General features: G+C 41.6%; 1 protein-coding gene across 2 annotated transcripts in view; it reads left to right on the forward strand.

Moving 5' to 3' along the window:
* Nucleotides 1-14,404, forward strand: part of LOC126262227 (SUN domain-containing ossification factor) — a 288,931-nt gene that overhangs the window by 84,191 nt on the left and 190,336 nt on the right. The gene's annotated exons all lie outside the window — the stretch shown is intronic.

Raw genomic sequence — 14,404 nt, forward strand, 5'->3', positions numbered from 1 at the left:
AAGGTGCACGCACTTTGGGCAGTCGACTTTGACCAGAAAGTCGCTCGCGCCTGAAGCACGACAGTGTTAGGTTTTATCGGAAAGTGTTAAGTCCTATCGAAGCAAGAGCAAGTGCGCAGTCGTCTGTCATCAGAAATGTATGACTTATGTCTCGAAACATTAATGTATAACCTGTTTTCTGTAGAGCATACTCATACTTCTCGGGAATGCCCGTCATTCTCGTTTCATAACGGAAGCTTTAATTCTCATGTTTTATGGTAGTTAATAACTTCCCCCTACTTTCTTGTATATTTGCGATATGATACTTATTTCGTATTTCTATGAGCCAAAAAGGAAGAAAGCAGCATGAAGTGGATGTCCATGCGTGTTCAAAACACAACAGACTCGTATTGCCAGAGAAAACCTGCTGATAATAGCAATAAGAAACCTGAACTGTTCATGAGTGCAAACTTTTGGTGCCTAACACGTGAAAAAAGTCAGTATGACAGGCTTCTGGACTGTAGTCGTAGAACAGATAGAGAATATCAACAAATCCTCGTAAAACATTACAGTAGAGCTTCGAACGGCCACAGGACTTCTGAAATCGCTACTTGTCTTTTTTAACATCATAGCGTTCGATCACTACGAGGAAGTGACAAATGAAGAAATTCTATATGTTCTGGAAATTAGTTGTATCCATATGAGTATAAAATATCACAATGATGATAATGTCAAAGAAGCGGTGCTTCGTAAAAGAAAAAAGTTCAAGATTCTAACTTCCCAATACTCGATAAGCCATGTACAATAGTTTCTCGTGGTATTAAGTCTCCGATTTTGATTCCTCGTTGAGTTCCCAATAAAGGCTTACTGCGAAATTAAAGAAATTGTCACAAACTCTACAGGTGAGCGAAGTTTTTCGAAACCAAAGGTTGTAGACCTTCTGTGATGCACGAACGACTGAACTTGCTTCTCATTAAGTTCTCTGAAAGCAATGTGTTACAGAATATAGACTTCGATGAAACCCTAAAATATTTTATAGCGAAAAAAAGGAAGAACGAATGTTCCTACAGTGGTCCTTAAGCAAAACATACTTTTGTTATTGTCATGTAGTATTATTTGATCAAACTTGTAATTTATTTTTGTAAGACATTACTAACTGTTGTTATCTGATTTTTCCAATATAACTCATATACCAAAATTATCAGTTACCAAAATGAAAAGCTTTTAGGGGTTAGTTTTGGAAGGAGGTTCCAAGAATGACTTTGCCTCATTGCTTCCACATGGTTTAAACAGTTTCTTGTGTCACTGAGCAGTTTCGCGTGTTTTCGTCCAACACCGACATGTCACATTTTATTCGTTGGTTTCTTTCAATAAGACAAATGTTACTGGCAGCTTAAATTCCTAACCAGCATATGCAGTCTCCTGTCCAGTCTTTCGTGTATAATTCCCTGTTCTAGAAAGCGTGTTGTTGTTGTTGTTGTGGTCTTCAGTCCTGAGACTGGTTTGATGCAGCTCTCCATGCTACTCTATCCTGTGCAAGCTTCTTCATCTCCCAGTACCTACTGCAACCTACATCCTTCTGAATCTGCTTAGTGTATTCATCTCTTGGTCTCCCTCTACGATTTTTACCCTCCGCGCTGCCCTCCAATGCTAAATTTGTGATCCCTTGATGCCTCAAAACATGTCCTACCAACCGATCTCTTCTTCTAGTCAAGTTGTGCCACAAACTTCTCTTCTCCCCAATCCTATTCAATACCTCCTCATTAGTTACGTGATCTACCCACCTTATCTTCAGCATTCTTCTGTAGCACCACATTTCGAAAGCTTCTATTCTCTTCTTGTCCAAACTGGTTATCGTCCATGTTTCACTTACATACATGGCCACACTCCATACAAATACTTTCAGAAACGACTTCCTGACACTTAAATCTATACTCGATGTTAACAAATTTCTCTTCTTCAGAAACGATTTCCTTGCCATTGCCAGTCTACATTTTATATCCTCTCTACTTCGACCATCATCAGTTATTTTACTCCCTAAATAGCAAAACTCCTTTACTACTTTAAGTGTCTCATTTCCTAATCTAATCCCCTCAGCATCACCCGATTTAATTTGACTACATTCCATTATCCTCGTTTTGCTTTTGTTGATGTTCATCTTATATCCTCCTTTCAAGACACTGTCCATTCCGTTCAACTGCTCTTCCAAGTCCTTTGCTGTCTCTGACAGAATTACAATGTCATTGGCGAACCTCAAAGTTTTTACTTCTTCTCCATGAATTTTAATACCTACTCCGAATTTTTCTTTTGTTTCCTTTACTGTTTGCTCAATATACAGATTGAATAACATCGGGGAGAGGCTACAACCCTGTCTCACTCCTTTCCCAACCACTGCTTCCCTTTCATGCCCCTCGACTCTTATAACTGCCATCTGGTTTCTGTACAAATTGTAAATAGCCTTTCGCTCCTTGTATTTTACCCCTGCCACCTTCAGAATTTGAAAGAGAGTATTCCAGTTAACGTTGTCAAAAGCTTTCTCTAAGTCTACAAATGCTAGAAACGTAGGTTTGCCTTTTCTTAATCTTTCTTCTAAGATAAGTCGTAAGGTTAGTATTGCCTCACGTGTTCCAACATTTCTACGGAATCCAAACTGATCTTTCCCGAGGTCCGCTTCTACCAGTTTTTCCATTCGTCTGTAAAGAATTCGCGTTAGTATTTTGCAGCTGTGACTTATTAAACTGATAGTTCGATAATTTTTACATCTGTCAACACCTGCTTTCTTTGGGATTGGAATTATTATATTCTTCTTGAAGTCTGTTGGTATTTCGCCTGTCTCATACATCTTGCTCACCAGATGGTAGAGTTTTGTCATGACTGGCTCTCCCAAGGCCATCAGTAGTTCTAATGGAATGTTGTCTACTCCCGGGGCCTTGTTTCGACTCAGGTCTTTCAGTGCTCTGTCAAACTCTTCACGCAGTATCTTATCTCCCATTTCATCTTCATCTACATCCTCTTCCATTTCCATAATATTGTCCTCAAGTACATCGCCCTTGTATAAACCCTCTATATACTCCTTCCACCTTTCTGCCTTCCCTTCTTTGCTTAGAACTGGGTTGCCATCTGAGCTCTTGATATTCATACAAGTGGTTCTCTTCTCTCCAAAGGTCTCTTTAATTTTCCTGTAGGCAGTATCTATCTTACCCGTAGTGAGACAAGCCTCTACATCCTTACATTTGTCCTCTAGCCATCCCTGCTTAGCCATTTTGCACTTCCTGTCGATCTCATTTTTGAGACGTTTGTATTCCTTTTTGCCTGCTTCATTTACTGCATTTTTATATTTTCTCCTTTCATCAATTAAATTCAATATTTCTTCTGTTACCCAAGGATTTCTATTAGCCCTCGTCGTCTTACCTACTTGATCCTCTGCTGCCTTCACTACTTCATCCCTCAGAGCTACCCATTCTTCTTCTACTGTATTTCTTTCCCCCCATTCCTGTCAGTTGTTCCCTTATGCTCTCCCTGAAACTCTCTACAACCTCTGGTTCTTTCAGTTTATCCAGGTCCCATCTCCTTAAATTCCCACCTTTTTGCAGTTTCTTCAGTTTCAATCTGCAGTTCATAACCAATAGATTGTGGTCAGAATCCACATCTGCCCCTGGAAATGTCTTACAATTTAAAACCTGGTTCCTAAATCTCTGTCTTACCATTATATAATCTATCTGATACCTTTTAGTATCTCCAGGATTCTTCCAGGTATACAACCTTCTTTTATGATTCTTGAACCAAGTGTTAGCTATGATTAAGTTATGCTCTGTGCAAAATTCTACAAGGCGGCTTCCTCTTTCATTTCTTCTCCCCAATCCATATTCACCTACTATGTTTCCTTCTCCCCCTTTTCCTACTGACGAATTCCAGTCACCCATGACTATTAAATTTTCGTCTCCCTTCACTACCTGAATAATTTCTTTTATCTCATCATACATTTCATCAATTTCTTCATCATCTGCAGAGCTAGTTGGCATATAAACTTGTACTATTGTAGTAGGCATGGGCTTTGTGTCTATCTTGGCCACAATAATGCGTTCACTATGCTGTTTGTAGTAGCTTACCCGCACTCCTATTTTTTTATTCATTATTACCGTAAACCTACTCCTGCATTACCCCTATTTGATTTTGTATTTATAACCCTGTAATCGCCTGACCAAAAGTCTTGTTCCTCCTGCCACCGAACTTCACTAATTCCCACTATATCTAACTTTAACCTATCCATTTCCCTTTTTAAATTTTCTAACCTACCTGCCCGATTAAGGGATCTGACATTCCACGCTCTGATCCGTAGAATGCCAGTTTTCTTTCTCCTGATAACGACGTCCTCTTGAGTAGTTCCCGCCCGGAGATCCGAATGGGGGACTATTTTACCTCCGGAATATTTTACCCAAGAGGACGCCATCATCATTTAATCATACAGTAAAGCTGCATGTCCTCGGGAAAAATTACGGCTGTAGTTTCCCCTTGCTTTCAGCCGTTCGCAGTACCAGCACAGCAAGGCCGTTTTGGTTAATGTTACAAGGCCAGATCAGTCAATCATCCAGACTGTTGCCCCTGCAACTACTGAAAAGGCTGCTGCCCCTCTTCAGGAACCACATGTTTGTCTGGCCTCTCAACAGATACCCCTCCGTTGTGGTTGCACCTACGGTACGACCATCTGTATCGCTGAGGCACGCAAGCCTCCCCACCAACGGCAAGGTCCATGATTCATGGGGGAAGCTAGAAAGCGTATGCATATGCTAATTCTGAAACATGTATCTTGATTTTAATTTTCTTTTTCGTGGTTTTCTGGTGTATTCCCGAACTGTTTGGTAACGTGTAGCCTGTTGTCTGCCTTTCACATCTTATTTTTGGCTCAGCTCAATTCCTGCTTTGACTAGTTGCATAATCTGTTTGCGTGGAAACTGCGACATCAAGGGCAACAACTTGAGCGGGCAGTGGACGTGTGGTTTTGCGGCGTATCCATGTGCAGCTTTACAGTGAGTTAAGATTACGTCACCAGCACCGCTAACAGTTTATTTTTGCTCTTAAAACTCTACCCGCGTATGCTACCCATCCAAGAAATGTCATGCTTGGTTGAAGTAAGAAAACAAGGAGGGCCGAAGAAGTTAATAACATTGTACGTATCGTTTGTTTCGTATTTAGCAATGAACGTGCAAGTGGAAATAACTTTACCGTTATCATCTGAAGAAATTGACTGTCGACACAGACATGCAACGCTGCTCTAGAAGTGCTTTTCTTCTGAAGAAAGACACTCCCTGTTCGCTTCTTAATCTGACCTCCATTATTTACGAACGTCCAGCTTCTGAAAATTTTGCTGTGGAGTGATACGCGGCATCGCTTGATTGAGAGCAAGCCAACAGAAGGGATAATTGTGGTACTTTCGTGGTCAATGCGCATCGCATGCATCAACCTTACTGTCAGTTCGCAAAATGCAGGAGTACCTGCGGTCAAATCAGGATGCTGTGCTGCACAGCGATATCCAACTGTGATTACATTTTCATTTTTTGAGCTCTTTTTGCGATATAGAATCCGATACTCTCATCCAAGATTTACGGTGCATCTTGAACACACTGCAATTCGATAATGCATTGGAACAGATTAACAGCAAATTGTTTTACAGACGTGCTGACATATTTGTTAGCAGACGTTCAGTATTTCAGTTATTTGTGTAAAAGATGTTGCAAGTCGCCTTAACCGTGCTATGTCAGAAATTACCTTAAATCTGATGAAAGTAGCGTTCTTAGAGATAACCTGTAGGATGTCGCCGCGCCAAGGTAACACTATGCGTTGTGGTGCATCGTTAAGTATGTGAGATGGAAGAAATACTGAGTGCAGATAGATCTTACTTTTACTAACATTGCCATCCGTAAATAATGTGCACAAATGTACGATGGAACTGAACAACAACAACATGCTAGGTTGTTTTCCTGTATTCTCCGCGTGTGTCATATTAGAACTGTGTAAGAGAAAAAAGCAGTAGCCAAATGCTGCACTGTGTCGACAGGAATATCACTGAAAACAACATACGAGTTCATTTTTCGGAATAAATACAGAATTTTTAAAGACACAAACATACACCGTCCGTCCAAGAAGTTACAACACTTATTTTATTCCTGACGTATAAGCGACGTGTACGCAGTAGTGGTAGCATGAACTAACAGCTGTAAACAAGAGCTGTGTATTCGACCAGATGGTTGCGAGCAGACAGATTTAAAAAAAAAAAAAACCCAGGGACAATGGCTTTCCGGAGAAAATCATCATGGACGAGCCAGTTGAAGAATATCCCAAACGAGGACTTTTCTGACAGTTTTGCGAGGTTGTTTGAACGGTGTATGCGTTGTACTCAGAGGTGGGGAGGGGGGCGGGCTATGTAGAACACTTCAAGCATTAGAAACACGATCTTAATATTTCTTTTTATTAATACAGTCTCGAAACTTTTCGGTATGACGGGATACATTAAAAGAGATATACCACTGCGAATATAAAATGGCATATGAACTTCTGTTCTTTTATTAACAGGTACAGCTATTCGAAACTGTCGCCACTGGGAAAGGGGAGTGTGACTCGAGGTTCTTGTTACTTCGTGTGTTTTGCTATCAATTTCCTCTGACGACTCGTCGTCGGAAATGCTCCGTCAGCTTCGCTGTATTTTGCAACTTATAAGTTGACAGATAGAGTTCTGTTTCGAGACCCGGTCCTATACACCGTTTTAATCTGTCAGGACATTTCAAAACAACATCGCTCCGCTGCTGAATGAAAGATTCACTCTGGAAATAACTCTTAAGGCGTGGCTATGTAGGAGAACTTCTGTGAAATTTGTGAGATAGGAAAGAGGTACTTGAAAAATATAAGTTTTGAGAACGGATCATCAGTCGTGCCTCGATCAGAGCACTTATTGTGAAAGGCGAGTTTCCGGTTTCGAGGGTCGGTCCAGCGCACAGATTTAAACTGTCACGAGGTTTCGAAACAAAACGGCATAACTCCGCTGCAGTGTGAAAGAATCATTATGTTCCATACCTTTCTCCCTTGTCTTTCAAGTCAATCTAACTGGGCTGCAGGCTCTTGAAATACAGGGGGAGGACTGAAATATGGAAACGCCACAAATACAACACATTACGATTGCCCCGGAATGGGCGGTTTGCAAGGGAATCATGTACCATTCTGCCTGCTAAATAGTGACAAATTTAGGTAACGATGACGGAGGTGGATAACGATCGCGAACACTTCTCTCCAAAGTAGACCACAAAGGCTCGATAATGTTGAAGTCTAGCGGCTGTACTGGCCAGGGGAGATGCAACGCTCCATCCTCGCGCTCACAAAACCAGTCCTGGATGGTGTGAGCTGTGTGAACAGGGACCCTGTCGTCTTGAAACGCATCATCACCATAGGGGAGCAAGCATTGTCGCATCGGATGGTCCTGATCAACCAAAAAGGTCGCATAATCCCTCTCTGTAATGCGACCTTGCAGAGAAATCGTGGGATCTATGGAATACCACGATATGACTGCCCAAATTATCACCGAACCCCCTCTGTGTTTCACTCTTGTGGCGTAAGCTCGTCCTGTAATTGGAAACAATGTAAAACAAGACTCATCCGAGCGAATGACATTATTCCAATGCTCCGTATTCCAGATTTTGTGGTTTCGGCATCAGGTTTTCCTGTTACGGGCATTTGCATCACTGAGGTGTTGTTTTGGAATTCCAGCTCGCCCTGCAGTTCCTTGCTTCAGGAATTGTCTTCGTGTTCTTTTGGTGCTCACAGGGTTTGCGAGTGCGACATTCAGTTCTGCAGTGACTTTTGCTGTTGTCGTCCCCTTTTTTTTTGTCACAGTCCGTCACGTGACTTAGCGCGTGATGATTTTCCCGCTTTCCATGTGTACGATACAGTGTCTATTGAAATACCAAAACACTTGGGCTACCTTGATTACGGAATTATCCAACATACGTGCACCACCAATTTGTTCACGTTTCAGTTCACTTATCTCCGACACAATTCACCCACAATTCCACAGAACACTGTTCTGACCACGACTGACACTTGCAACATCTTGAAGACATCGCACAGGTGCCGTTTGTGGTCAAATACAACAGCGCAACGTGCAGGCTTGGCTAGCATCTGCATTTAGGTTCAAGCATGCATTTCGCACGTTGCTTCCATATGTTTGACCAACAGTTCTGTAGTGTCTAAGGTAGTTTAGACATTATGGATGTAGTACTAAGGCTGCATTTGAACTTCCAGGCAAAAACTTAAATATGTAAAATTAGAATGTTTGTTTCAGGCAGTCTTTATTCATTTTCACTTTTGCTGGTTCTTTGGTCTATAGCCCAAGTCATTGACCTCAATAAATAAGGCAGGTCAATATACGATTGCAAACTAATTAACAACAAAGTTCATTTTATCAATCGACAGTACTCACTAATGACTTCTCCTGCCGCGCGGGGTATCCACGCGGTCTCGGGCGCCCTGCCACATTTCGCGCGGCACCCCCCCCCCCCCCCCCTCTCCATACTCCCGTCGGAGGTTCGATTCCTCCTTGGGCATGGGTGTGTGTGTTTTCCTTAGCGTAAGTTATTTTAAGTTTGATTAAATAGTGTGTAAGCATAGGGACCGATGACCTCAGCAGTTTGGTCCCATAGGAACTTACTACGATTTTCCAAATTCTGACTTCTCCTGATTCGCGCATGGAGTGTGTGTTATTCCTGAAGCAAACACGCTACCTGCACTCTCAAACATCGTACCAATTTCTACAGCGTCCTGCATGAAGACTCATCTGATACACTGTTACATAATACTAAGGAGTAGGCTACTGTTTGTAAACGTTTCATTTGTTATCTGCGTCGTCGGTAGGCGCGGATCACTACCACAATATGGACTGTACGTCGTGAACCGCTGTGATTGTAGTTAGTTTTACAAACAACCAGAAAACTCTCGTCACTTGGTATAAAGCCTGAGAGAGTGTAGGAAATCAATTTGCAGTAGGTGATCACGTTTCTATTTGAACGCGGCAGGAAATGCGTGTTTCTAAAGAGCGGTGAGGACGAAAGGTGTGTAAAAGCAAATGAAATATGAAGTAGTTGCGGCATAAATAAATTTAGTTCTCCATAAAATGGATCATTACTGTTGAATCAATTCTAAATTATTCCTTTTAGTCAAGTTGTAGCTCAAATTTCTTGTCTTCCCAATTCTGTTCAGCACCTCTCATTAGTTACGTGATCTACCCATCTAATATTCAGCATTCTTCTGTAGCACCACATTTCAAAAGCTTCTATTCTCTTCTTGTCTAAACTGTTTACTGTCCATGTTTCACCTTTCACACATAGCTACATTCCAAACACATACCTTCAGCAAAGTGTTCCTAATTCTTTAGTCTGTATTCAATGTTAACAAATATATCCTCCTAAGAAATGCTTTACTAACTATTGCCAGTTTAAATTTTATATACTCTCTATTTTACCCATCATCTATTGTTTTGCTGCCAAGATAGCAAAATTCATCTACTTCTTTAAATGTCTCGTTTACTAAACTAATTCCCTCACCATAACCTGATTTAAATCGACTGTATTCTTATTCTTTGTTTTGCTTTTGTTTGTATTTATGATATATCCTCCTTTCAAGACCCTGCCCATTGCGTTCAACTGCTCTTCCAAGCCCTCTGCTGTCTCTGACAGACAGTGTCACGGGCAAACCTCAAGATTTTTATTTCTTCTCCCTGAGCTGTAATTTCAACTTTAAATATTTCTTTGGTTTCCTTTATTGCTTGCTCATTGCACGGACTGGATGACATAGGGGTTAGGCTACAACCCTGTCTCAATCCCTTTTCAACCGCTGCTTTCTTTTCATGCCCTTGGACTCTTATAACTGTCGTACGGTTTCTATACAAGTTGTGAATAACCTTTCACGCCCTGTATTTTTCCATTGCTACCTTCACAGTTTCGAAGAGAGTATCCTAGTCAACTTTGTCAAAACCTTGGTCTAAGTCTACAAATACTAAAAATACTATAAACGTAGGTTTAACCTATGTTCTAAGATAAGTGATAGGGTCAGTACTGCCTCGCGTGTTCCAGCATTTCTCGGAAATCCAAACTGATCTTCCCCAAGGTCAGCTTCTACCAGCTTTTCTCTTCTTCTGTATAGAATTCGTGGTAGTATTTTGCTTCTGTATAGAATTCGTGGTAGTATTTTGCAAACACGACTTATTAAACTGATAGTTCGGTAATATTCACACCTGGCAGCAACAGCTTTCTTTGGAATTTGAATTATTACATTCTTCTTGAAGTCTGAGGGTATTTTGCCTGTCTCATGCATTTACACACCAGATAAAAGAGTTTTGTCATGGTTGGATCTCTCAAGGCTATCAGTAACTTATGCACATCAACTTCAATAATTCTCTTTTGGCATATATGTGAAGTCATGAACCCCAGCCCCTCTCGCATGTACGACTTTCATATAGGAAAAAATCGGTACTTGACTACTAGCCATATATAACTTCTGCTGCAAAACTGAAGTGATTCACAAATAAATGAGGAGCTTCTGCATCGCCTTCAGTCTGAGAACTTCATTGTGCAGTTCTTTTTCTTCTTTCTACCTGTTATCGTTGTGGAGCTAGAAGTATATTGCGCTCGATCCGTGTCCTCGTTGGCAGAGATTCAAGTCTCTGCAAACGAGGCCGATCGCCGTTCCCTGCCTCTTTTCGCACAGCTCCAGATGGTTTGCCAAGAATTCTGCGCCCTACCGGGAGAGAGAAATAACGTCTAGACATTCTGATCTTCCGCAGCGATGGGGGCTCTGTACACGACAGAGCGAATTGGCGAAGTCTTTGTTTACAACTTCGACTGCTTTCCAAGCGATGCCGAGATTGGTTTCATCCCCTTTCAAAAGTTAATTCAAGGTGATTAAATATAGTATTTATGTACTACATCAGGGAGAAATACATCCGCAAGTTCTAATTTAAATCTCTAAAAGAAGCTGGGAAAAATGAAAATCGTTACTAGCTGGCACGCGGAAAATGATGTGCGGAAGAATACCCCTACCCGCAACTTACACAGGCAATGTGAGCAAGCAGAACTGAAATATGCTATTAGGTAATTTATTTCACTATTCCCGGAGAAACAGCCACTCTATCTTTATCCCTCGCTTATGTAGTTCTGGATTATGTTTACACTTACAAGAAAAGGAGTGAAAATAATTAATACTTAAAAAGAATACTTCTCCAATTTCCAACTGCCAACTTGATTTACAGTTAGGTAGCGTGACCCACGAAATGGTCAATTGTGTAAGGACACCGCCAATGCCGCCAGATATTCCAGTGAGATCTTATATGACGCACGTCTGGCGTACCTGTCTCCGAATAGGTCTTGATTAGTTACTGTAGTAATATCTCCCCTTATCTTTAGAGTTTATGTTTGCAGAGCTTACGTTTGTGGAATATATAATTAGCTTTCTAGAGGCACATATACACTGATGTACCAAATGTCAGGAGACACCCACCTAACATTGTGTACTGTCGCCTTCAGCCCGCTGCTTCGGGAAGGGCCAGAAATGGTGTCTTTAAGTAGACCATGCCTGATGTCTTTTTCAGTCGTTGCAAAGTTGAGTTAGGGGACGATTTACTCCAACTTTCCTCGTGTTCTCCGTTCCTGTAGCTCGTTAATGTGCGTCGATACTATGCAACATGTATTCTACTTTTAGGCGGAAAACGCGACCAGATACATTTAGCCATGTCGTCTCGATAGTCGCCATGGCCTTGTCGATATCGACAGGTAGTATTGTACATTCACAGATAGTTTAACTGTCTGCCAGATGTGTTAGATTGGTTTTATGTCTTAGCTATATGGGTAACCAATCCATATGTCGAAATACACCAGAAACTCATCAAAATGGCGAATGAATTTGGTTCACCAACGTCAACTCGTCACTTCCTAGAAACAGCTATCTTTTCCAGTGTAAATGGCGCATGAAGCAAGAGCGTTCACCTAACATCTGGACGCCCCAAGTACTCCCATGAAAATAAGCGCTATACTGTAGCCGAGCTTTTGAGGACTGTAGTCTTGAACCACCTTACCAAGTTAATTTAGTCGGTGTTCTGTGGCTCAATTAATGTGTTTCCATACTCAAGAGAGGCGTGGTGTCAGTGAAAATAACCCATCGCATCTTCTCTTACACATCCCACCGCCCCTAAATATTGCTGATATACTGGTACGTTACTCGCGCATCACTTATTGAATGTTGACATCGAAGACGAAATGTCGCCTCTGATATCTGTCGTTAACAGGCGTTGTCGCTCACAGCTTTGGATTTGGTGAAAGGCATGACATTCGAGGTGCTAATTTTTCTCGCTGGACACAGTGAAATTGCGATAGAACTTCTGTTCCTTAACCCAACAGTAACTTTAATTTTGTTAGAAAACAAGTTGCAGTGTCTGATTTAAATAAGTGGTAACGCTTTACCGTTGGTATGATTTTACATTAGATGTGGTGTTGTTATGATCTTCAATGCGTAGACTACTTTGATGCAACACTCTAGTCTGTCCTGTCCATACCTCTTCATCTCTGCGTAACTCCACCACCACACAATTTTCCCTCTAGTTTTCAAACTGACTATTCCTTGATACTCCAGGATATGGGATATGAACCATGTCCATTTTCAGTCAAATTGTACCATAGATTTCTTTTTTGTCCACTTCTGTTCAGTACCTCCTCGTTAGTTATCTGCTTTACCCGTCTAATCTTCAGAATTCTCGAGTAGCACCAGATTTTAAAAGCTTCTTTTTTCTTCTTGTATCAACTGTTAATGACCCACTTTTCAATTCCTTACAGGGCTACACTTCTGACAGCTTCCCTGAGATACTAGAGCGAATTTATTTGTTGTCTGCTATTATCTCATGACTTTCGGTAGTTTTGTGATAAGCTAATCTTTTATCCATTAAATAACAATTTAGGTTCCTTATGTGTTGTAGATTTCCTAGAACTCCTCAGATCTGCGCAGTTAAATGTAAAATTTACATTTCGTCCCATACTGTGGTTCGCTAGACTTGAGCAGCCGTCTTGGAATGAAGACACACACTTGATCAGTCATTACACTCCTGTTTGCTGGGGCTTATCTATAATTAACATTAAAAAATGTGGCTTCTTGTCAGGCAGGTGTGACAGTACGAGTGATGGGAGGTACTAGAAGAGGCAAAAGACAAAATATGTGCATATCAGGGAACGGACTGTAATTGAAGACGGAATCATGAACGCTGAAATGGAGGGAAGCGGGACATACAGCCAGACTAATCGAGTAAATGTCTTTCCTGCATGCGAAAATATGAGAAAAAATGGGAAAACAACTTAGTGGAAGGTGGATGGATTCCATAAAACATACGTGAGCGGCATTGATGCGCTCCACTGAAGACTGTAATGCATGGAATAATCTAGAGGCGACCTTTATCCGGCTGTCTATGTCAGATATCTGATCATGAAGATGATGCAACCAACTAAAGACTCAATTGAGAATAAGAAAAATCTCTTCTCTGTCCTTTCTTAGTATTTATCCCGTCGTATGGAGTCCACTGTTTTTCAGTATTTCGCAGATTTATTTTATTTTAATTTCTTGACAAAATGTCCTTTCTGTTGTCACATTCGTCAAAACCCAAGGGAGGGAAGTCGTGTGCGCTGTCTTTTGTGAATCATGTGAACTTTGCTCTCTGTTTTATCGTATTTTAACTGTCTGTGTTCCCCGTCTCCTGAGTCGGAGACTGGGAACCAGCCCTCCGTTTACCTAAACGAGCGTAGAAAACCGCGTAGAAACCACACGCAGACTGACCTGTTTACTGGAGCAACAGGCATTAAACCGCTGCTCGGACCTAGCGAGGTGGCGCAGTGGTTAGCAAGCACATTGCACTCGCATTCGGGAGGACGGCGGTTCAAACCCGCGTCCGGCCATCTTGATTTAGGTTTTCCATGATTTCCCTAAATCTCTACAGCGAATGTCGGGATGGTTCCTTTGAAATGGTACGGCCGACTTCCTTCCCCATCCTTCCCTAATACGATGGGACCTATATGATCTCGTGTGGTCCCCTCCGCCGAATCAATCAACCAACCAACCAACCAACCAACCGTTGCTCGGATTTGGTCCGGGTCCGGCTAGGCTAGCGCACTGCGCGCAAAGCTATGGAAGCTGGCGAGGAAATGTGCTGTGGTAAGGTGAACTAATCATCTAAGCGTTTACATCGCACGATACAAAAGTTTCTGTAAAACAGATTTATTATCCCTTTTGATTGCGTTAATTTTTCAAAATGACCGGTTTCGGTTCAGCTCGAACCATCCTCGGATCTGATTGTATCGGTTACAAGAATAACCCGCCCAACTGTCAGAAAACTTTACATGCTACGTCA

Source organism: Schistocerca nitens, chromosome 6, assembly GCF_023898315.1.
Source record: "Schistocerca nitens isolate TAMUIC-IGC-003100 chromosome 6, iqSchNite1.1, whole genome shotgun sequence".
Lineage (NCBI taxonomy): Eukaryota > Metazoa > Arthropoda > Insecta > Orthoptera > Acrididae > Schistocerca > Schistocerca nitens.